The sequence below is a fragment of the Apus apus genome, chromosome 4, assembly GCF_020740795.1.
Source record: "Apus apus isolate bApuApu2 chromosome 4, bApuApu2.pri.cur, whole genome shotgun sequence".
Classification (NCBI taxonomy): Eukaryota; Metazoa; Chordata; class Aves; order Apodiformes; family Apodidae; genus Apus; species Apus apus.
In genome coordinates this window covers 42,885,046-42,904,589 of record NC_067285.1, presented here as the reverse complement: position 1 = coordinate 42,904,589, position 19,544 = coordinate 42,885,046, and positions in this window count along the sequence as shown.

The following is a 19,544-nucleotide window of genomic DNA, read 5'->3' as shown; positions in this document are numbered from 1 at the left end:
TAGACACACCCTGTGCTTAGCCCAGTCAGCCTCTGAGTCCAAAAGAAAGTGGGATACATGGTCCTGTGACATGCATGCAGCCTTTTAATGCAGCCCTTTGCCTAGCTCTGTCTGCCCTCACTACATTTTCTGCTTGTGCCCTGATGAACATCTATAATTCAAGCATGCTGAAGACAGAAAGCTACTGTCCTGGTTTGAGCCAGGCCAGAATAATTTTCTTTTTAGTAATTTTGCTTTTCAAATAAATCTCTTACAAGTGATTGGAAATCAAGAGCATGGTTTTCAGTCAGTGTCCACTTTTGACTGAAAATGCTTGATGTTTATAGTTATTGGTGGAGAAAGCTCTTGCTTTTACTTATTCCTATAGAAACCAAGGTCACTGCTGGGTTCTGCTAAACTTCTTATATGCTGGAAACAAAGCAGAGGAAAAGGGGTCACACCTGCAACCATCCTGCAGGAAGGAGCAGACCAGACATGTGTCCCAGAATGGACCAAATGAAGTATTCCATCTGATCCGTATCATACTCAGTATAAAGCTGAGGGCTCATGAGGGTCAGGTTTTTTTTTCCTTTCTCCAGGTCTGGTGTCCTGGGAGGACTCAGTCTGTTCTTCTGCCTTTGATCCCAATCCGTGTGTTCCCACATCTGTGAGTTCCTCAGTCCAGCTCCCATTTTCCACCGAGTCCAGGGGTCCAGTCTGGGACTTTCCCCAAGGCTGCCCAGCAGTCTCAGTGGTGATGTGAGCATTACTGGGGGGAGTGCAGCAGTGGTTGTGTATATATATATGTATATATTTGAACATCTTTCAGTGTTTTCTTTTTCATCACTATTGTTTCACAAAAGCTGTGTAGTTGAGTTTCCAACCCATGAGTCTCTCTCCATTCTTCTCTTCCCCTTCCCTTTCTGGGAACGAAAAGGTCTTAATAGAGAGCATCTGTCATTTTTTTAATAGCTGGCCCAGCATTAAACCTTGTCAAATACATAACAAACTGGCTTTGTTATATATAGCACTGATTTCCCAGTGGGAAGCTGTCTGCAGATCATTACTTTAAGCTCATGTTATGTACCTGAACTGTAACTTGTACTTCCAAACCCTTATGAAAATGCACTGCCTCTAAAATGTGTTTCTATTTTTCTATTTTAGTAATTCATTAACGTTCAAAACTTTTAGAGTTAGAATATGAAAGGAAAAAGACAAACCCAAAGGGTTCTTCATCTCAACACTTCCTTGTTTTTTTTCATTGTGATATTCAGATTTAGTCAACAATAAAAGAGTAAAGCCATGAATATGTGAAAGAACAACATTGTCAAGCTGCCTGAGAGGATTTGAAAAGAAAGAGTCCTTTTCTGCCTTTCTCTGCTCTCTGATTTAGGGTCAGCACTGATGTGACAAAGTTGCCCAAGTCACTTCATTCTTCATAGGGCAGACCAAGAGAAGGGTATGTGCTTTTTATTCTCCCTAGGGTAAAAACAAAGACCTGCTGCAGCTGAAGATCATTTTGCCATTGTCTTCAGTGAAGTCACAATACCAGAGTTAGATACTCCTGCTCCTAGGTGTCAATACAGAGAAGAAGGGGAGACCAGACACTGCTCTGGTCCTTTCCCTCCACCAGGGACCTGTCCAGCTCTTGGAGCAGGTGAAGCAGGATACTCTGAGCTGGGATACCTGCTTAGCCTTTGCAGATGCTGGATCAGATGTGCCATTTGCCAGTAGCTTTTTTTCCTTCCTTACAGGGCAGCCCAGAACTAAGCAAAATTAAGGTGTGATGTTTGGGATTCCTTACAGCAGGCTTATGAGCCATCTGATCAAACTGAAAATGGACCATTTAAAATGTTGCTCTTAGCAGATATTATTTACAGTCTGTCTGACAAGATGAACCCAAAAGATAAATAAAACTTTGGAGCACAAATCTTGTTAGTTGCCGCATTAGTAAATCAGCTCACCTAAATAATCTTGAGCTTTTGACAATGATGCAATCTTTTGGGTTGAAAATTCAGCTCCTGCTTGTGCAGTGAACTTGATCTGCTGACATTTCAAAGGATTGAGATCCTATTCCTGACAGTTCAGTTTATACTCAACTATAAAGTATTTCAAGCAGCACTGAGCTGAATACAAACAGCTAATGTTCAGATCTGTCTCCTCTGACCAAGTAGAGTATGTTTGAGAAAGTGTGCAACTTGTACACATCTTCCAAGAGAAAATAACAAGCGAACACAGCAATGTGGGAAGACACATAATACAGCACATCTACAGAATGTTCCTGAGAACTGCTTTTTGTTTGTTTCCACCTTTCCATTTGGAGGAAAAAGCTGATGTTTTCAATCCCTACCTCCCATCTCATTCCCAGAATAAACAGACTTTCACTGAAAGTCTGGGATTGTTTGGCAATAAATTGTATTCTATACAGCTTCAATTACTAGCCTGCTCGGATCTGACAGCCCTTAATTATTCAACACATGATGTATGAAAATCTACATCTGGAAACAATGTCACTTTTTGCCTTTGGCATTGGAAAATCTGACTTAATGTTAAACACATACTCTTAAATGCAAACCTTTGAGAGAAATTAGTACAGCTGAACACTCCTTCTACAGATGAAATTTTCAAATAAATTGCACATGCCTTTTATTTAATAGTTACAATGTTTCAGCACATTTCAGTGTGCTGTATTCTGTCAGTACTGGTTGATTTTGCTTTTCCCACAGATCTGACACTTGCTCTTACGTGATCCTTTCAGCTCGGCTGTAATGGAGCAGTCCTCTCCAGGATTCAGAGCCTGGCTGTTTTGCCACTGCTGGAGGGGCAGACTAGAGCTTCTGATAGATGTGCATGATTGGTTTTGCACCTCTTCCAAAGCTGGTCAAGATGCTGACTCTTCAAAGTAATCTTGGAGAAAAGAAAAGAAAGGTTTTGTCTTCCTGTTCTTTTTACACATAGCCAGGGATGTTGCAAAACATCCTTTCAGTTTGGTGAGTAAAGTTTTCACTTTGGCAAGTCTAAGCTACTAGATGAGCCAGTAATTAATAAATCTGAGGGCTAATAGTATATTTTCTAAAAAGAAAAGCAAATAAAGGTTATTTTTTAAATAAACTCTGAGGAAAGCCAGATACTAGCCTCAGCTCACAGGTCTGGGCCCTTTTTCTTATTAAAGTGATAGACAGCTGGAATACATTCCTGGCACATCCATCAGTGGCATGGTTGGCAGAACTGGCAACTGCAGAAGATGCCTTCAGACTGAGTTTGTTGTGTTTTTTTTTTTTTTTCCCCATATATAAACTGGTAAACAAGTCTAATAAGTTTAGAAAATATCTTTCTGCCTCAGCTTAATTAGACTGGCATTTTATAACAGCTTGTTAGAGTAAATAATCTGTTGCTTTGATTAGAATCCATATATATGGAACAAGGTGGAGTCTATTTGAAAATTGCACTGTTATGGACAGAGTGTGCTTGGAGACCACATGGCCACTTGCCATCCTGATTAGACCATTTACTGGCATGGACAGGTTCAAACCTAACTGGCCAATAGTATCTGGCAGTGCAGCAGTATCAGTGCTGGAAATGGAGAACAACTATCATACAAATGAAAACAATCAGAGCCTGGGCTTTGTCCAGCCTGTTGAAACCCAATGGGCTTGGACTTTACTGCTGAAGTCCTTGTGACCCAGGCTGGAAAGGTGTAGCAGAAGAGAGAAAGGATGAGGCTCTGTGTGTGGTGTAGCTACAGTAGGTGGCTTTTGTCTTCCTCACCAAATCCTTATTGAAACTCCTAAAAGGCTTGAAATATTTAAATAGGAGCAGCAGTGTTTAGAACCCAGAAGGTGTTCTTCCCAGAGGGCTACTTATGGCTACCTGGTGTTTCTGAAGGTAAAGCTTTATAGTCTCTTCCATCATTACAGAGGCAGCAAAGGATACGATAGAAAGGGTAGGAACATCAGTCTTGAAAAAGCAAATATTCACAGAGTATTTCTAGCTCCATAACAAACCTGTTATGAAATAATTACTCTTTCCACTTCAACACTCCTAAAGTTTTGCGGGGAGAGCTCCTCAACGTGCCTTAATTCCTGGGTAGGCATGCTGATGTGGTGGGAAGTAGCTCTGCACCACCCTGTGTGGGACCACTATGGGGTCCATCAGGACAGGCTTTGCAGAAGACAGCTGATGACTTCTTGCAGTGCTGCAGAGATTTTGGATGGTGCAAATTCTTACAGAGGAAGCCAGTATAATTCAGAAGAGGCCCTAGGGCTATCCAAATTGCACTGACTTGTCTCTGCTTCTCTGGCAGCCCCCAAAAGTTGGAAGGTGCAAACAAAGCTTAAAAACGGCATCACTTCCATCCACAGCTGAACTCTGTGCTGTGTTTTTTCAAGTTGTTCCACATCAGGCAGAAAAGCCAGGCCAGGGTAGCTCAGCCATCTCCAGGCAAGCAAGAAAACAAAAGCTATCTACCAGCACCTTAAGGCTCACTCTTCCTCTGAATCTTTGTCCTTGTGGTTAAAGTAAACAGTGATATTGGATGGGGCTTTGACCAGCCTGGTCAAGTGGGAGGTGTCCCTGCCCATGCAGGAGGGTCAGAACTAGATGATCTTTCAGGTCCCTTCCAGCCCAAACCTTTCTATGATTCTATGTGTAGATGTTTTTTTTTTTACTTACTGAAGTTACAAGTAAAGCAGTACTTATTGCTCAGTGGCATGCCAAGTTGCTTTTTTTATTCTTTTGGTTTATATATCCATTTTTACATAAAATATAAACCCACCAAGGTTAGAGCAGTCACACAGCAGGACAGAACCAAGCAACAAAGTTGTGTGCAGCAATTACAGCAACTATATTAGGAAGTGTCAGCTTCTATTCTTGGTGACTGAAAGTAAGCAGGGTGGGTATTTTATTTATAATGGTCAAGTTCTATTTTGCATGAATTCACACAGGCAGTTTTGTTAATAACAAAGAAAAAGTCAGAAACTAGCCCTAGAGAAAATGAGCTTGAATTAAAAGAGAAAATTGTTGTCCTGAAAAAAAGAACATAAAATTAAAGTTTCCATCTCCTTATTTTCCTTCAGGGCACGCTTGTTCATAGTTTCAAATTTGTCCTCAGAGACGTATTTTAAGCAAAATTTATGATCTTAATATACAACCACTTGTTGCCAGGAACTGAATTTTAAAGTAGCATCTCACATATGGTAACATAAGTGCAAAAAAGTGGCATCAGTGTGTCAGATGCACTATCTGATCTTAGATCTGATGTGCAAAACGTATTCTCCTTGTAGCACAATCACAAGTTTGGTGGTGTTCATGATCCCCAGCAAAGGGACCAACCAGGGCCCTGTCATGTTTCATAGGCAGTTACTACACTTTAGTGAGACATCAAGATTAAAAATACCTAGATTTTAATCTCCAATTAACAGTGACAGTGTTCTCTTGCAACTGTTGTTTCATATACTTGATTACAAAGGGCATGCTTTCAAATATGATTTGGAATTTCTACAGCCTTCATTGGGCTCTTCTGAATGTTGGCAAAATGCTGGCATTGAATCTGTGACATGGGCTGTTGTTTCCGTAGCAACAATTTGATGTCATCCTCATGGATTTGGGATTTCACTGCAGCCTCCAGCTGAAAGCAGTGAGGATCTTTATTAAAGGCCAGCTTTCTGAAATAACAACAGACAGGCAGTTGAGCAAAAAAAAATAAAAATACATCACTTCATTTGGACCTAGAGCTTCTATACTTTTAAATTTTATTTTATTTTTTTATTGGGGGGGTGTTTTTAGTTTTTTTTTTAATTTATTTTTAAGAGCAAAAATAAAGAGTTCAATTTGTCTTTGATAATCAACACTCTAAGCAACACTCTCTGCCAGTCTCCCATCCAGCAGACAGCAAGATCAGCTAATTATTTCACTGGAAAACTTGTTTAACCTTTTTGTAAAGGGGCTCTGCTTTCATGGTTCCTCCCTCATTGTCATCCTAAATAAGGTGTGTCAGGTTAGTTTCTCTCTAGTCCCTAGCTAGCACCAATGAAATTATCACAAATGTCTGCAAGTGCTTTGTTTCTAACTCCTCCTAAGATCCTTTTCTGTCACCTACTAGAGCTATCTGAAGTTTATTTGACTGTTCTAACTCCTTTCTTACTCTTTGGGTACCTTCCTCTCTTGTTAGTTATTTTTCTCCTTCCCTGACTGCATGCAGTAAAATTATTCCTACTTCTTCCAATCTCCCTGGGGAGAACAGATGCAAGGAAGTCATTGAGTTTCCTGGTTCTGTGTGCTTGACCTGTCTTTCAAAGCCTACAGTGTTCCCTCAGCAAGATTACTACTTTATTTTACTGCAAGAGCTTTTATTTTTCTTTGGAGCTTGTGCAGTCCTGGTTTTGTTCTCACTAGTGCTTTTCTAAGGCTCTGCCTTGTGCTCCCTGATTGACACAAGGTCCAGTGCTTCATCTACAAGGTTAGTGTCTTCATTCACAAGTCTTCTCTTTATCAATCCCTGCATTTCCCTCATCACTCATGTTTGTTGTTTACTAGCTCTAGTAAAAGGTTATGCCTTAATGTGTTCTTGTTGCACTGGGCTCTTGGAAAGCTGCTTCTTAGGGCTCAGCTCTCCTTTCCCCTGCCTTACTCTCTTTTCTCTAGGAGCTGATTTTTAGCAGTACAAACTTATCTGCTCTTCTGCCTGATTTTAATGGCTGAATTGGACACTGACTTTTCATTTTGGGTGTTCTCTTGCTCTTTGTTTCTGGCAAGCACAATGCGAAATCCTCATGAAGTTAAGTGTTCAGTTCCACTGGTTCCTGAGCTGTGAAATACAAGCCTGAGTCCCTCTTGCTTGGAACTGTGTATCCCTATTAAGTCAAGTGATTACTGCAGACAAAAATGAACAAAATATGGTCACAATTAAATAGAGAAAGCAGAGTGCTGTTTCCCATCCTCTTGCCAGGTCTTCCCTCCCAGCCTCCCTTCATGCTCAAAAGTGCCAGAGGCATCACAAAGTCCAGAGATCATTCTGGGGCTAATCACCACCACGAGTGGACAGGACTTCCCCTGTGACAGTTCAGCTTGAACCCTGGCTGTTGTACACTTGCACTGAGGAAGAGCCATGGCTTGGCTGGGACTATTCAGGCCCCAGCATTTGTTGTAGGTGGGAGATAGGAGATCTGGAGCTAGATCCTCAGCTGGCCCAGGCAGGTATCATCTGGGGCCTTCACATTTGCCAGAAGGTGCTTGTTCATGCTCAGTCACAGCTGTAGCAAGGACAAAAGAGGTGTTGCACAGGCTAGTGCAGTGTGAAGATGCACCAAATCCTCTCCGAGAGTTCAAAGAGGGATGATCCTGAAGAAGAACAGAACAAAGCAAAACAACCAACAACCAACCAGCCAACCAAACAAAAAAATTAGTTCCAATGTTGTGTTGCTCATTTGTATAACAACTCAATGTTCAATAGCCAGGCCCTGGGAGCAGACACCCACAATGTTGAGATGGGATCCAGAGACAAGACCCCTGCACGTCTCATACAGGATTTTCAACAGAGAATGTAGATGAGGAATGCTTATGTAACCTAATACCAAATACTGGAGAGAGGGGACTGACAGCAAAATGCTTTTTTAGTCAGGTGCATCTGAAAAGCTAGGATGGACTGGAAAGCTATCCCCTGCTTAGGATAACATGTGGGGCTCAGTCTTTCCTTCAAAAATTTGGCATAGTTCATAATTCCTGGAACAGTGTAGAGGTTAGAGCTGTTGATAAAGGTATGCAGAAGAGGAAAGCTCACCCTGTGGTACATTTCCTCATCACTTGACAAGAGGGTATCTGAGCTGGAGTAGCTGAGCTGCTGAAGATTTCCATCTAGCAGGAGGGAATTCAAGTCTCAGGGACCAGCCAGCACAGGAGAGGTGGGGAACAATGTGGCATAATAGAGTGCTCAGGGGTTAAAGGTGCAACTCCTGTCTGTCATCATGGAGTTATTTCTAAGTTTTGTATGAAAGAGTTACTGGAACAAACCCAGGGCACTGTTTCCCATTAGCTAATTCTAACAGCAAAGTTGTAAAGGTGTTTTGTTTTGTTTTGTTTTGTTTTCTCCTTCCAGTTTTACACCTTTCTTCTTGCACTGTTTAGGCAGCATAGGTATGGATGCCTGGGATCCGAAGTTTTTCCTGGGGTGGAGAGGGAAAGCCTTCGGAAAAAAACATCATCACCCATGCATCTTGACCCCACCACTGCAACACCATCTTGTCGTCTTCCCAGCCTGGGAGAAAATCACCCCATTACAAGGAAATCTCTGAAGGAGCAAGCTGTAAGGGGCCCGCAGAGACTGCAGCTGACTAGACAGCAAAGGTCACAGCAAACTCCTTGTGTGATGGTTAATTTTCCCAGCCGTGCCAAGCACTCCCTTCTGCTGCAGTGTTTAGAAATGGTGACTCCAATCCGTAGCTGTAGGCATAAGCAAGCCATGCACTTAATCTTTGTGAATAATCTGACCTAGCAACTGGAATGTTTTTTTCAATTTAGATGGACTCAAAGTTTAGCTTCTGGGCAGTTCATTTTTTATGAACCCTGAATCCACAGACAAATCGATCTGTGAACAACCGTTGCTTTCAAAGAGGGATTTGATTTGAGGAATTATGGGCTAGATTCATCATACTGAGGACAGACAGATTTTCACATTTTGCATTTTCTTAATAGCATGTTCTTTGCTTGTTAGCATTCAAAGAACACCGGTTAGAAGGTGTTCTGCTGCTGTTGGGTTTATCCGAAAAAAAGGACACCATCTGTGGAGACAGGAGTACAGGTCATTGTGTGTCAGCCTCAGAGAAATGCAATACATTTACCAGCAGGGAATAATTGGAAATGGGTCTAAATTTCAGCCATTCTAATAACATCACTGATGTCTTGGGAAACTCTGCGTGAGCTGAAATGCGTTATTTTCAATGCGTTTTTGTTCACAATGTCTTGATTATCCCCTCAATTAAGGGAAAGCTGTGCAGTGAATATACATTTATCAAGTGCTCCTGGTGACCAGTCCTGTGCTCAGGTTGCTAACCCCTGGTGCTTATCTCCAATTATAGATTTATCTAAGTGAACACTCCAGTCTTAAAAGCCTAGTATCCCACTTGCTCTCTGGAAAAATCAGCTGTCACTTCTTCAAGCATGCATCATTTAGCTCCTTGAACCTGTGCCACAATAATCAGTGCTATATGGGGAAATCATATTACCTTTAAGTGACCCTTTTGTACAGCCCATTCTGTGCTTTTTCTTTTCAACATTTTTGGCATTTGGTACTGCAGTTTAAAAAAATTCATTCTCTATTAGATTGAATGAACTGTATGGACCTCTGTACAGCTACTTCAATTCTGCAAGACTGTTTTTTTGAAGAACACTGAAATAACTAGCTTGTATTTTTCAATTCTGTTCACTTTGGATGAAATTCCCTATCATGAGAAGCTAAAGCTTTACTTTGCTAACTTAGCCAGCCCTGTTCTTGGGAGCTTTCAAAGAGGTGAAATGGTCAGTTTGCTGTTTGCAGCCACTTCAGACCATGGAACCAGTTTATAATCTTCAACCTCCAGCCAGTTCACAAGAGCACAGAAAGCACAGGACACTGGGAGGATGCCTTAATGAATGCAGGGTCCCAATGAATGCACTGTCCTGGCTTTAGTGCTGATAAGTTTCTTAGCAACAGAAACTCTGCAGATTTTTACATCCCTCATTTGGCTGACTAGTTAATTTTGGTTTGGTTGGTTGGTTGATTGGTTTGGGTTTGGGAGATGGCAAAAAAATAAGATGTGTCAAAGGCTGGGCTAGTTCTTCTGCATAGTTTTCTTTTTAACACTGGTTTCCTTTTTGGCCTTTTTGAGAAACAAAGTCAGCATTTCATCCCATCAGACCATTTGCTCTTAGAAAGGTTGATGTTTTTCCCTTGCCCATTGATTCCTGTTGAGCCAACAGTTTTCTCTAGCATTTCTTGGGAATTGCATGCATAATTTTGAGGGCAAAACTGGAATCAAAAAATAGCCTGGCACACATAAAAAGCGGAAGTTCATAACAGGTGTTTTGTGCTTGACCAGAAGCAAAGAAATATTTTTTTATTCCTTGGCAGTTTTCCTGTATCTCAAAATAAATGTTAGTGCTTATGACATACTTTACTTACATATTGTCTACTTTAGGGAGACTAGGGCTATGTGAGCAAGCGCTCTGAAGGATATGGTAGAATCTTTTTTTTTTTCAAAGACATTAGGCTGTCAATTTGAAAACATTACTTAGGGAGAATAAAAATGCCTTGAGCTTATTCTGAGAGTCACTGTTGCTGGAAGCAGGAAAAAGACTCAAGCTCCTTAGGCAAGGACCCTGGAAAGCTGGCTTGAGAAGATTTAGCCAGGGAGACAGATGTGCAAATAAGTGCTTGACTTAGTGAGCCTGACCAGCTATCAGTTGACTGCTCAGACAAACAGAAATGTGAAATATTATTAAGTTTTTACATACTACATTTTGGTAAATTTCTTTCCTGTGTTGGAAACAAGTCAGCTTTTTCCAAGGGTAGACTCCTGATCATTTTGCAAAGACTGTGAAACAAGGAGTAGAACAGAAAATACAGGTAATCATTTTGTAAAGAGCTGATCGAAAACAGCAGTGTAGTGTTTTCTAAACCCTGTAATGCTAATGTAACTCTTCTCCTTTCCACAAATCATAGGTAGGGCTTTTATTTGCCTCTGCAGAATCAGACATAGACCCATCCTGGCTGTTTTTTAAAAATCTCAGCCTTGGAGTCTCTATTTCCCTTTCCTAGTGGAAAGAAAATGTAAAGATGCAACAAGAAGCCAGTCACACTTAGGACAGAAAATACAAGTTTTCCATAGATCTATAGTGGTTGTAAAGAATGCACCTTCCTAGGATCGGGCTTTAAACTGAGAGTGCTGTCAACATTTCAGGCTCAACAAACTTCCTCAAACTACCACTTAGCCATAATTTTTCAAACTGTTTTTTCCTGCCTCTTTTTTTTGTGCTAAACAGTATGTTTACTCTTCATATTTCTCTTCAGAGATGCACATCTTTACAACTGTATGCAACTGGTTTAACATCTGGCTTCAACAGAAGGTGAAATGTGTATTTTTTTAACCTACCTCTATTGGCAAAAAAAAAACAAACAAAAAAAGAAAGAAAAAGTAAAATCACCAATAGCAAAGCCTGCCTTTGGCCAGAGTCATGTGTCTACACAGCCTCAGGAGTGCATAAGGAGGCAGTGAAAATGAAATCATAACTGCTCAAGCTGGAGTTCTTCTCCCAGGCTCATGTCAGCCTTGCAGCAGACAGTTCTGGGTTTGTGCTGCAGGACTCGGCACGTGCTGGAAATGCCACGTACCTTGCTTTGTAAGTTCACATCTGGCTTTTGGCTAAATGATACTGTAGTTCAACTGGAAGCAGAAAGCACTCAATTCGGTGAGTATACCTCTTAAAGGACTGCCTGCTGCACATCAGCACTTGGAAAAATGGTATAATAAATGCTTGTTAAAAAATACGTTTTCACACGTGAGAACTTTAAAGATGCTCTGTTTGCCCTGTAGTGAGGAAGAGCTGGGGTAGTACAAGTTTTAACTTAATTGTTCAACTTTAGGTGGCCTCAGCTTCTCATCCCTTGATTCTGTGCTGCCCAGACCCACAACCTTCATGCCAACCCATTTTAGCAGAGGATGGAAGAACCCACAGCAGCGACAGATTAACAGTGCCTCTACCTGCTGTTGTTACAACCAACAGCAAAACCTCCCTGTAGCTTTGCCAAGCCTCTCTGGACCTGAGCAGAAAATGCAGGCACACATGGGAATATCTACGTATAAAATTAAGTTTCTACATTGTAGATTATTCAAATAATTAACCAGCCACTTGGTGATCTACCTTGAATGATTAAATCTCTGGAGATGCATGCAGAATCAGATTTAAAATGACAGATATGCCTAATTACAATAGTTTCAGGCAAAGCATTTTATCACAGACTTTTGTGGACTATGAAATGACTGGTTTAAGTGATAAACTAGTTAATCAGCAGAAGACATCTTTCGTGAACTTGTGTAAATGACACTAGACAGGAAGGAGTTTATGGTTTGAAGCCCATGGCTTTGCCATTGGGGCTTTCTGAAGGTATTGATGAGGTTCACTCTCTTTAGTATCAGAGGAAATTTAAAGCAAGAAGGAAGAAAGGTGTTTCCTCTGCATTCATTTGCCCAGACTCATATTGTCTGCAGAGTTATACCCAGTTTCTGGTACCTGATTTCTCTGAACACCTGCACAAGCAACTTTTTCCTTTTTTTTTGGATTTGGAATTATCAACAGCCCTAAGAAAGGAAAAGTGGAAGACTTTACTTTAGAATACGTTGAAATACTTCGATGTTGCAACCTACAATTTTTTCCTTAAAACAATTTGCCAGCTTCTGCCCCAAAATTCAGCAAATAGAAAATCTAGACAAGCATGAATACAGATAATTGGTCAGATAAAAGAGAATGTCTTTTAACAGTAACTAATGAAACCATAAAACAAGACATGCTATTTAAAGGATAATGTTCATGGCACTTGAACCCATCAAGCAATAAACTGTGTTTATAGTTGATTAAATGTCAGAGTGAATGTGAAGCATATGTTAATTGCAAAAATAATTTCCTGCAGGTGTACTAATAATATGAAAGGGTGGAGTTTCACAATGTGTGATGTACAGATGAAAACACCCTGGACCTACAAGGAGAAGTTTCATCCATAGCCAGTAGTCTGCTGGTGAGCTGTGTGGGTCAGGACAAGCATCAGGTAAGCAAGTAGTGTTTTGCACACCCATCACAGCATTCTTCTGTTCCTGAACTGTGCAAGTGCTTTCATATGGCAATAGCCACACTGACTTCAGTATGGATGGCTTTGGATTTGAGAAATGAGGGTGTATGTTAAACACTCCCGATGTTTTCTCAGGTAAGGACACGAAGCACATTGTGACCAAGTATGTACAGGTCAAGCCAATGGCTCCCTGCGACCTGAATTACTTCTCATGGTTACAATCTGATAAGCTGAGCTTTGAGTCTTTCCCTGTCTTAGTCTCTAGTGCTCCTGAGAAAGTCCACTACAAAAAGCTGTTAAAAAAATTCCTGCATGTAGCATTAGTTTACAAAGGCCTGGAGGATATCTGTTCTTAAGTATGATTATTTATTGTCAAAGATTGTGGTGGCAGGAAGATACTTCATTTACTTTTCTACCTGGACAGGCTGGAGAGTTGGGTGGGGAGAAATTTGATGAAATTCAAGAAGGGCAAGGGTAGAGTCTTGCATCTGGGGAAGAACAACCCCATGGACCAGTACAAGTTGGGGGCTGAGCTGCTGGAGAGCAATGTAGGAGAAAGGGACCTGGGGGGCCTGGTGGACAGGAGGATGACCATGAGCCAGCAATGTGCCCTTGTGGCCAAGAAAGCCAATGGCATCCCGGGGTGTATTAGAAAGGGTGTGGTTAGTAGGTCAAGAGACCTTCTCCTCCCCCTCTCTTCTGCATTGGTGAGGCCACATCTGGAATATTGTGTCCAATTCTAGGCCCCTCAGTTCAAGAAGGACAGGGAACTGCTTGAAAGAGTCCAGCACAGAGCCACAAAGATGACGAAAGTAGTGGAACATCTCCCTTATGAGGAAAGGCTGAGGGAGCTGGGTCTCTTGAGCTTGGAGAAGAGGAGACTGAGGGACGACCTCATCAGAGTTTACAAATCTGTAAAGGGTGAGTGTCAGGAGGACAGAGCCAGGCTTTGTTCAGTGATGTCCAGTGATAGGACAAGGGGCAATGGATGCAAACCGAAACATAGGAGGTTCCATGTGAATATCAGGAAGAACTTATTTCCTGTGAGAGTGACAGAGCCCTGGGACAGGCTGCCCAGAGAGGTTGTGGAGTCTCCTTCTCTGGAGACATTCAAAACCCGCCTGGACATGTTCCTGTGTGATGTGTTCTGGGTGACCCTGCTCTGGCAGGGGGGTTGGACTGGATGACCTTTTGAGGTCCCTTCCAACCCCAAGGATTCTGTGATTCTGTGATTCTTTTGCATAACTATGAACAGCTCTTTTCTCTGATTAGTAATACATTTGCTGTCCTTCCTTGAGCCACGGAGCTCAAGTTTCCACCTGTAAATATTAGTGGCAGCATTCTGTTTGATGAAATGTGAGAGCTGTTCCATCACACTGGCCCATTTTTTCCGGACACAACCTTATTTGCTCCCATCGGAAGTTCTGCTCCCTGTTGTGTTGCCAATAAGTGTCAGACTTTGAGGACATGTCATGCACTCTCTGGCCCACAATTGGCTGTAATCTCTTGCCTGTCCTCACACAACTCTACAAAGTGTCTTTAAATAGGAGAAATCTGGCTAACAACATCTCAATGCCATATAATTATCAGACAGTAGCTACCCACTCTGATTACCAGTCAAATTAAACAGGGAGTTTAAAGATGGATTTGTGTAGGTATGTGTGGGTGGAGCTGGTGGCTCATCCCTCCCCAGACTCTTCAGCAGTACCAAGTGCAGGTCCTGTATTTCATCTAGCAAGAATGCTGTGAATTCTTAGCTAGAGCACAGAAAAAGAAAATGGGCCTCAGTCCAAACTGTTCTAAGAGGAAGGAAAAAAAGAAAAAGTATGTTTTTTCTAACTGGCTTTGGTTCTTGTTTAACTTCAAGGGGAGCTCTTCTGCTCAAGGCTTTATACTGAAAAGCTATTGCATTGGTACAAGTTGCTCTGTTTGCCTTCTCTTGCCTCTTGGCCAAATGGTGGTTCATTTCAGGGTTTGCAGCAAATCAATAGACATCACTGGTGAGAAAGTCAGGTCACAGAAACCAGCCTGGTGCTTTTTGCTCACATAGACATGGTGGGTGGATACTCTGACTATAGATTGAAGGAGTGAAATGGGAGCTACAGTCAGAGAGTCAGGTAGTAATAACAACAGCCAACTCATCATTTAGCTCTTCAAGGATGTCCAGCTGCCTTACAGCATAGAAGGAAACACAGAAGAGCCATGACTATCTTTGCAGCTGAACTCCTCACAAAAATGTATTACTATATATTTAAGACACCCTGCTGATATAGGGCACAGATTTTTAGCTGGGACTTCTGCTGATGTTTTACCAGGCTGCTGCATCTATCAAGGTAAATCAGAATATAAACCACAATGTTATTTATCTTACACCTAGGATTTTTAACTAGATGAACCTGTATTCAAGCTGGAGTTTTCCAGGCAAAGTATTTGCAATAAGGGGATCTGTGGATAGATGCAGAGAGAGCTGCCACTGTGCATCTGTCCCTTTACAGGGGAATTATTTCATAGCTTCTGCTATTACTAAGAGCAGCCAAGCTTTTCTGAGAGGCAAACCAGCTTCACGCCAAAGCACACCTGCAGTAGACATATCTATTTCCAGACTTCAGAGAGAAGAGAATAAAAGTTTGTGGCTTCCTTAAAAAGGAGCAGTTAGAGAACAGTATTCCCTACCTATAAATACTGCACTTTGCTGTGAGCACTTTTCCACAGCAGTCTCTAAAGCCTGTTTTCAGGACTGAATATAACATTACAGACTGCATCTGGTGAACCTGGATGCTTTTTTGAGTAGGCAGGGGGTTTTTTGGATGTTCCCCTGTTAAAATCCATCTTTTTTAGTAATTGGTATGGTTGTGGACAAGTAGAACAGAAGTTAAAGAACGAAGATCATGGTAACTGCCAAGCAGCTTTGGTTATTGCCAGGGGATTCAATATGCCCAGCTTGCCTCCATGTAGTTGAAACAGAGATACAGAACATGTTGCTGCTCTCATTATTTCTGGAAGACATCCAACCAGTACAGTGCAATTCAATATCATGTTGGCAAAACTGAAACAGGACCATTCTGTCACTGTTACATATGTGTGTCTGCATGTTAAGATGCTTAAAGTCATCATCTCTCATTCCAAGGTGTATGACAGTCCTGATAGAGGTACTATTTCTTAGCTGACTTTAGGAAAAATTCCCATCTCTGCTAATTATGAAAAGTTACACCATTTTACCTTCTGCAGTAGTAAAAAGTTGGAGTAGTTCTTCCAAGTATGAATTTAGGATTTTTAATTTTTAATATTTTTTTTAAAAAATGAGCTTCTGCTGGCATGACTTGGTTTATAGCCCTATTAGTTGGGGTTGCTAAAGTGTTACACAAAACAGTAGCAGATTTCTGAGGTGCAGAGCCATAAATTTTGACAGCATTTGGTTTGATGAAAGTAAATAGCATCATTTTCCACTTTAAGAACTCCATTTGACATACATTCTGATCTTAAAAAAAATATTACATTTGGAGAAGGGAGGAGATGGGTTGCTCAAATTCTCCATGGCCAACAATTTATCAAATCTGTCTCCTGTTTTTTTCTTCATATGTTCTGCTAATGTCCTCTAGTACTTAAAGCTAATGGGCTATATTTGGGGTATTCTGTTATCTAAGATATGTGACAAATACTAAGCATTGAAGATGTCTACTGAAAGGGCAACATGATTTATTATTAATCAAAAGAATAAATCAGGTTTTCCTCTCCTATGGCAATCCTTGTCTATTTAAAAGGATTGCTAATATACCAGTTCTCACATCTCATTGTTAATGGAACTCCAGATGTTTCTGCTCCTGAGGGGTTTTAGAGAGTTTTCACCACTTCTACATCTAGCTCCCTAGAAAAGGGACAGACACTCTCTGGTTCAGGGCTGAAAGCTGCATGGTAATAAGGCTTCAGTCCCAATGTTGCATTTTTTGAGAACGTATTCCACTTCCAAAACTCAAATAATAATAATAAAAAAGGCCTTTTGGCCAGGCAAGTCATATTCTTTTGTGCAGTGATGAGGCACCTAGAAGCACAAGGAAGCTGAGTGCACATCAGACACAGGACTTCACTAAAATGCTAGGTCCAATGCTAAAGAATTCCGTCCAGCTGTGGTCTGTAATGCAAAAAAGGATAATTGTTTCCATCACATCTAGTTCATGGCACACTGTTTTGCAGAGTATCCCAGAGGAACAGTGCTTTTAATAAACCGATGTGTCCCGAGCCTTTCAGGAGTGGAAAAAAAAGAGGTACTAGATGATCATGATAAGACTAACCTAGAATATAGCTGTCCCCACTGCCCAATATGCTGATTTTGCCTTCTTAACATGATGAAAGCACGTGGATGCTCATGTACCCATCATAAGCAGAAGCAGTTCTAATTCCATGGTGGCAGAACATGAGACTAGTTACTTACAGGGCAGGTCTTTCTTGCAGTATGATGAAAGAAGGTCGAATCACATCAAAAAAAGCTTTCAGGATTAAGAATGATGTGGTCCATAGAATGTGACTCCTGGGAAACACTATCAGAGGCAATGGAAGATTTCCAGCTGGAAAGACCCAGTACCTGTTGTTGCTGGAAAGCAAGTTGAAACTATGACTGTTGTTCAACATCCTGTGGTCCTCCCTAAGCATCCATTTAGAGGATATAAGACCCGATGAACCTTTTATAGAAGTCAGTATGGCAACACTTAAGTGAAAAAACACTGCTTGGGATTGATGATGCTTTTGCCAATAAACTAACAGTGTCAGATAGGGAGGAGGGCTGTGGAAATCAGGCTCCTAATCCTTCCCATTTTTTGTGAAAGATGACTTTGCTTGGTGTTCCCAGTTGGCTTTTCTCCCTTAAGGGAAGGAACCTATTTAAAAGAAAAATGCAATTTCTGCTAATTGGGGCTGGGGGTTGGGAGGAGAGAATAAGGCAAGGAGAACAAAAAAAGCTTTTGACAACCTTATTTTCTGATTCTCGGTGTATTTCCTCTGATCCCTAGTGCACAGCTCCTTACCAGGAATTGTAGTTTGATTAATGACACAGTGACTGCTCTAAGCCAGCAAAAAGTAGATAGGAGCATAAAGTGCTCCTGTATATCCCAACTCAGTCTGCAGCACAGCTGCTGTTCCAAAAGACCTAGCAATGCTTCTGTCCAAGCACAAGGAGAAGCCACTTACCTGAAAGCCACCATGGTACATAGGCAAGACAAATCAGTGAGAGGCCTTGAGGGAAAGAGGACTTTCTCCATCCCATCTTTCCTCCCTCTCACATACCCTCACACCCCTTCCCAACCCCGCTGCCTCAGGCTAAAACTGTCGAAGAGGAAAAGAGAATTCTTTGTTTTCCCTGCAAGCAATTTTTGACTCTGGTGAGTCCACAGCTCAGTGTTCAAAGGGATATTGCCACATCATCCACCTTCACCATCCAACACTCAGAAGATACCTACTTTGACCACCTGAAATTCTCACATGACAAGCTTTAGATATTCTATTCTAACTGAAGCCACTGATGCAATACGGGGATTTTAATCCTCATTCCTGCTCATGGTCTGATGTGTATTTCCATCTGTATTGCTCAATTAAAATAGCATGAGGAAGGGTAGAAAATGAGAGGAAGAAAACATTAAGAAGATCTTCTTAATACAGCCTCGAGTCTGATTCAAAGATCTCACTGTAGAGATAAAACACTTTTGCTGCTTTACAGTATATTTTAGGAGAGAAAAATGTCTTAATTCTGGTCCTGTAATCATTTGCCTTTGAGATGTTTAGAAGCCTTGCCCCCTGCCACAGCATAATTATACAGCACAGAAAAAATATTTTACAGTCAATTAAGTACACTAAATGTGCATATTTATGAAATCTGATTTAAACGTCATTGCTAACATGCTGCATATAATACTGCAATTCTTCCAACTGAACCAGAGACCAATTACAGCTTGGTGGTTCAGCCAGCTCCTGAAGTAGTGCCTGAAGCTCTGTTTTGTCATGGGAATCATGCCTGCCAGCCACCCTAACCAGGTTCAACTCTAGGTTTCCACTGATGCCATAAAGTCAAAAAGGAAGTTCTTCTATAAAGTTCGCTTTTATTAGCACTACAGCTTGAGCTGGGTGCCTCCAAAGAGGGACCCTGAACAAAGAAGTCCCTGGGAAATTACACCCTGTTATACACCACCCCCTACGTGACAGTTTGGACTAATAGTAACATTAGGGTCTGACCTCTTCCCATTCTTTGTTAGGTCCTTTCGTTGTCTCTACGTGGGCTGTTTCTTCTATCTCTAAGCTTGCAGCTTCTGCTGATGATTGTAGGTTCCTTATCTTGCAGCTTGAACTGGCTCTGGGGCCTTCTTTTAATTAACCAGGTCAAAGTTCAACATACCTAGGTGAAAGTTATCAGCTTGTTGCCTAAGGCTTCAGCAAATGTTGCTACTAATGCTAATCAAGTTACGCCATGGAAAAACGTCTTAAATGTAATTGCTTCAGTTCACAGCAGAAGTTTTCTTATGGCAAAGAAGTAAATTTTTCAATCAACTCCTAACAGTCAATGAAAACCAACTGCTGAGGGCTCTCCATTAACTTCAGAGGCCAAAGCATTTTTGCTTTGAGTGGATATACTATTTCTGCTCTGCAACATTAATTCTCTGCTCAAATGCAATAAAATTCCTTTAGCTACCCTTGAAATAAAACCAGATTGATTAATTCTAACATGCAGCATTGAAATCAACACCCTACTGTGGGAGAGGTATGGAAG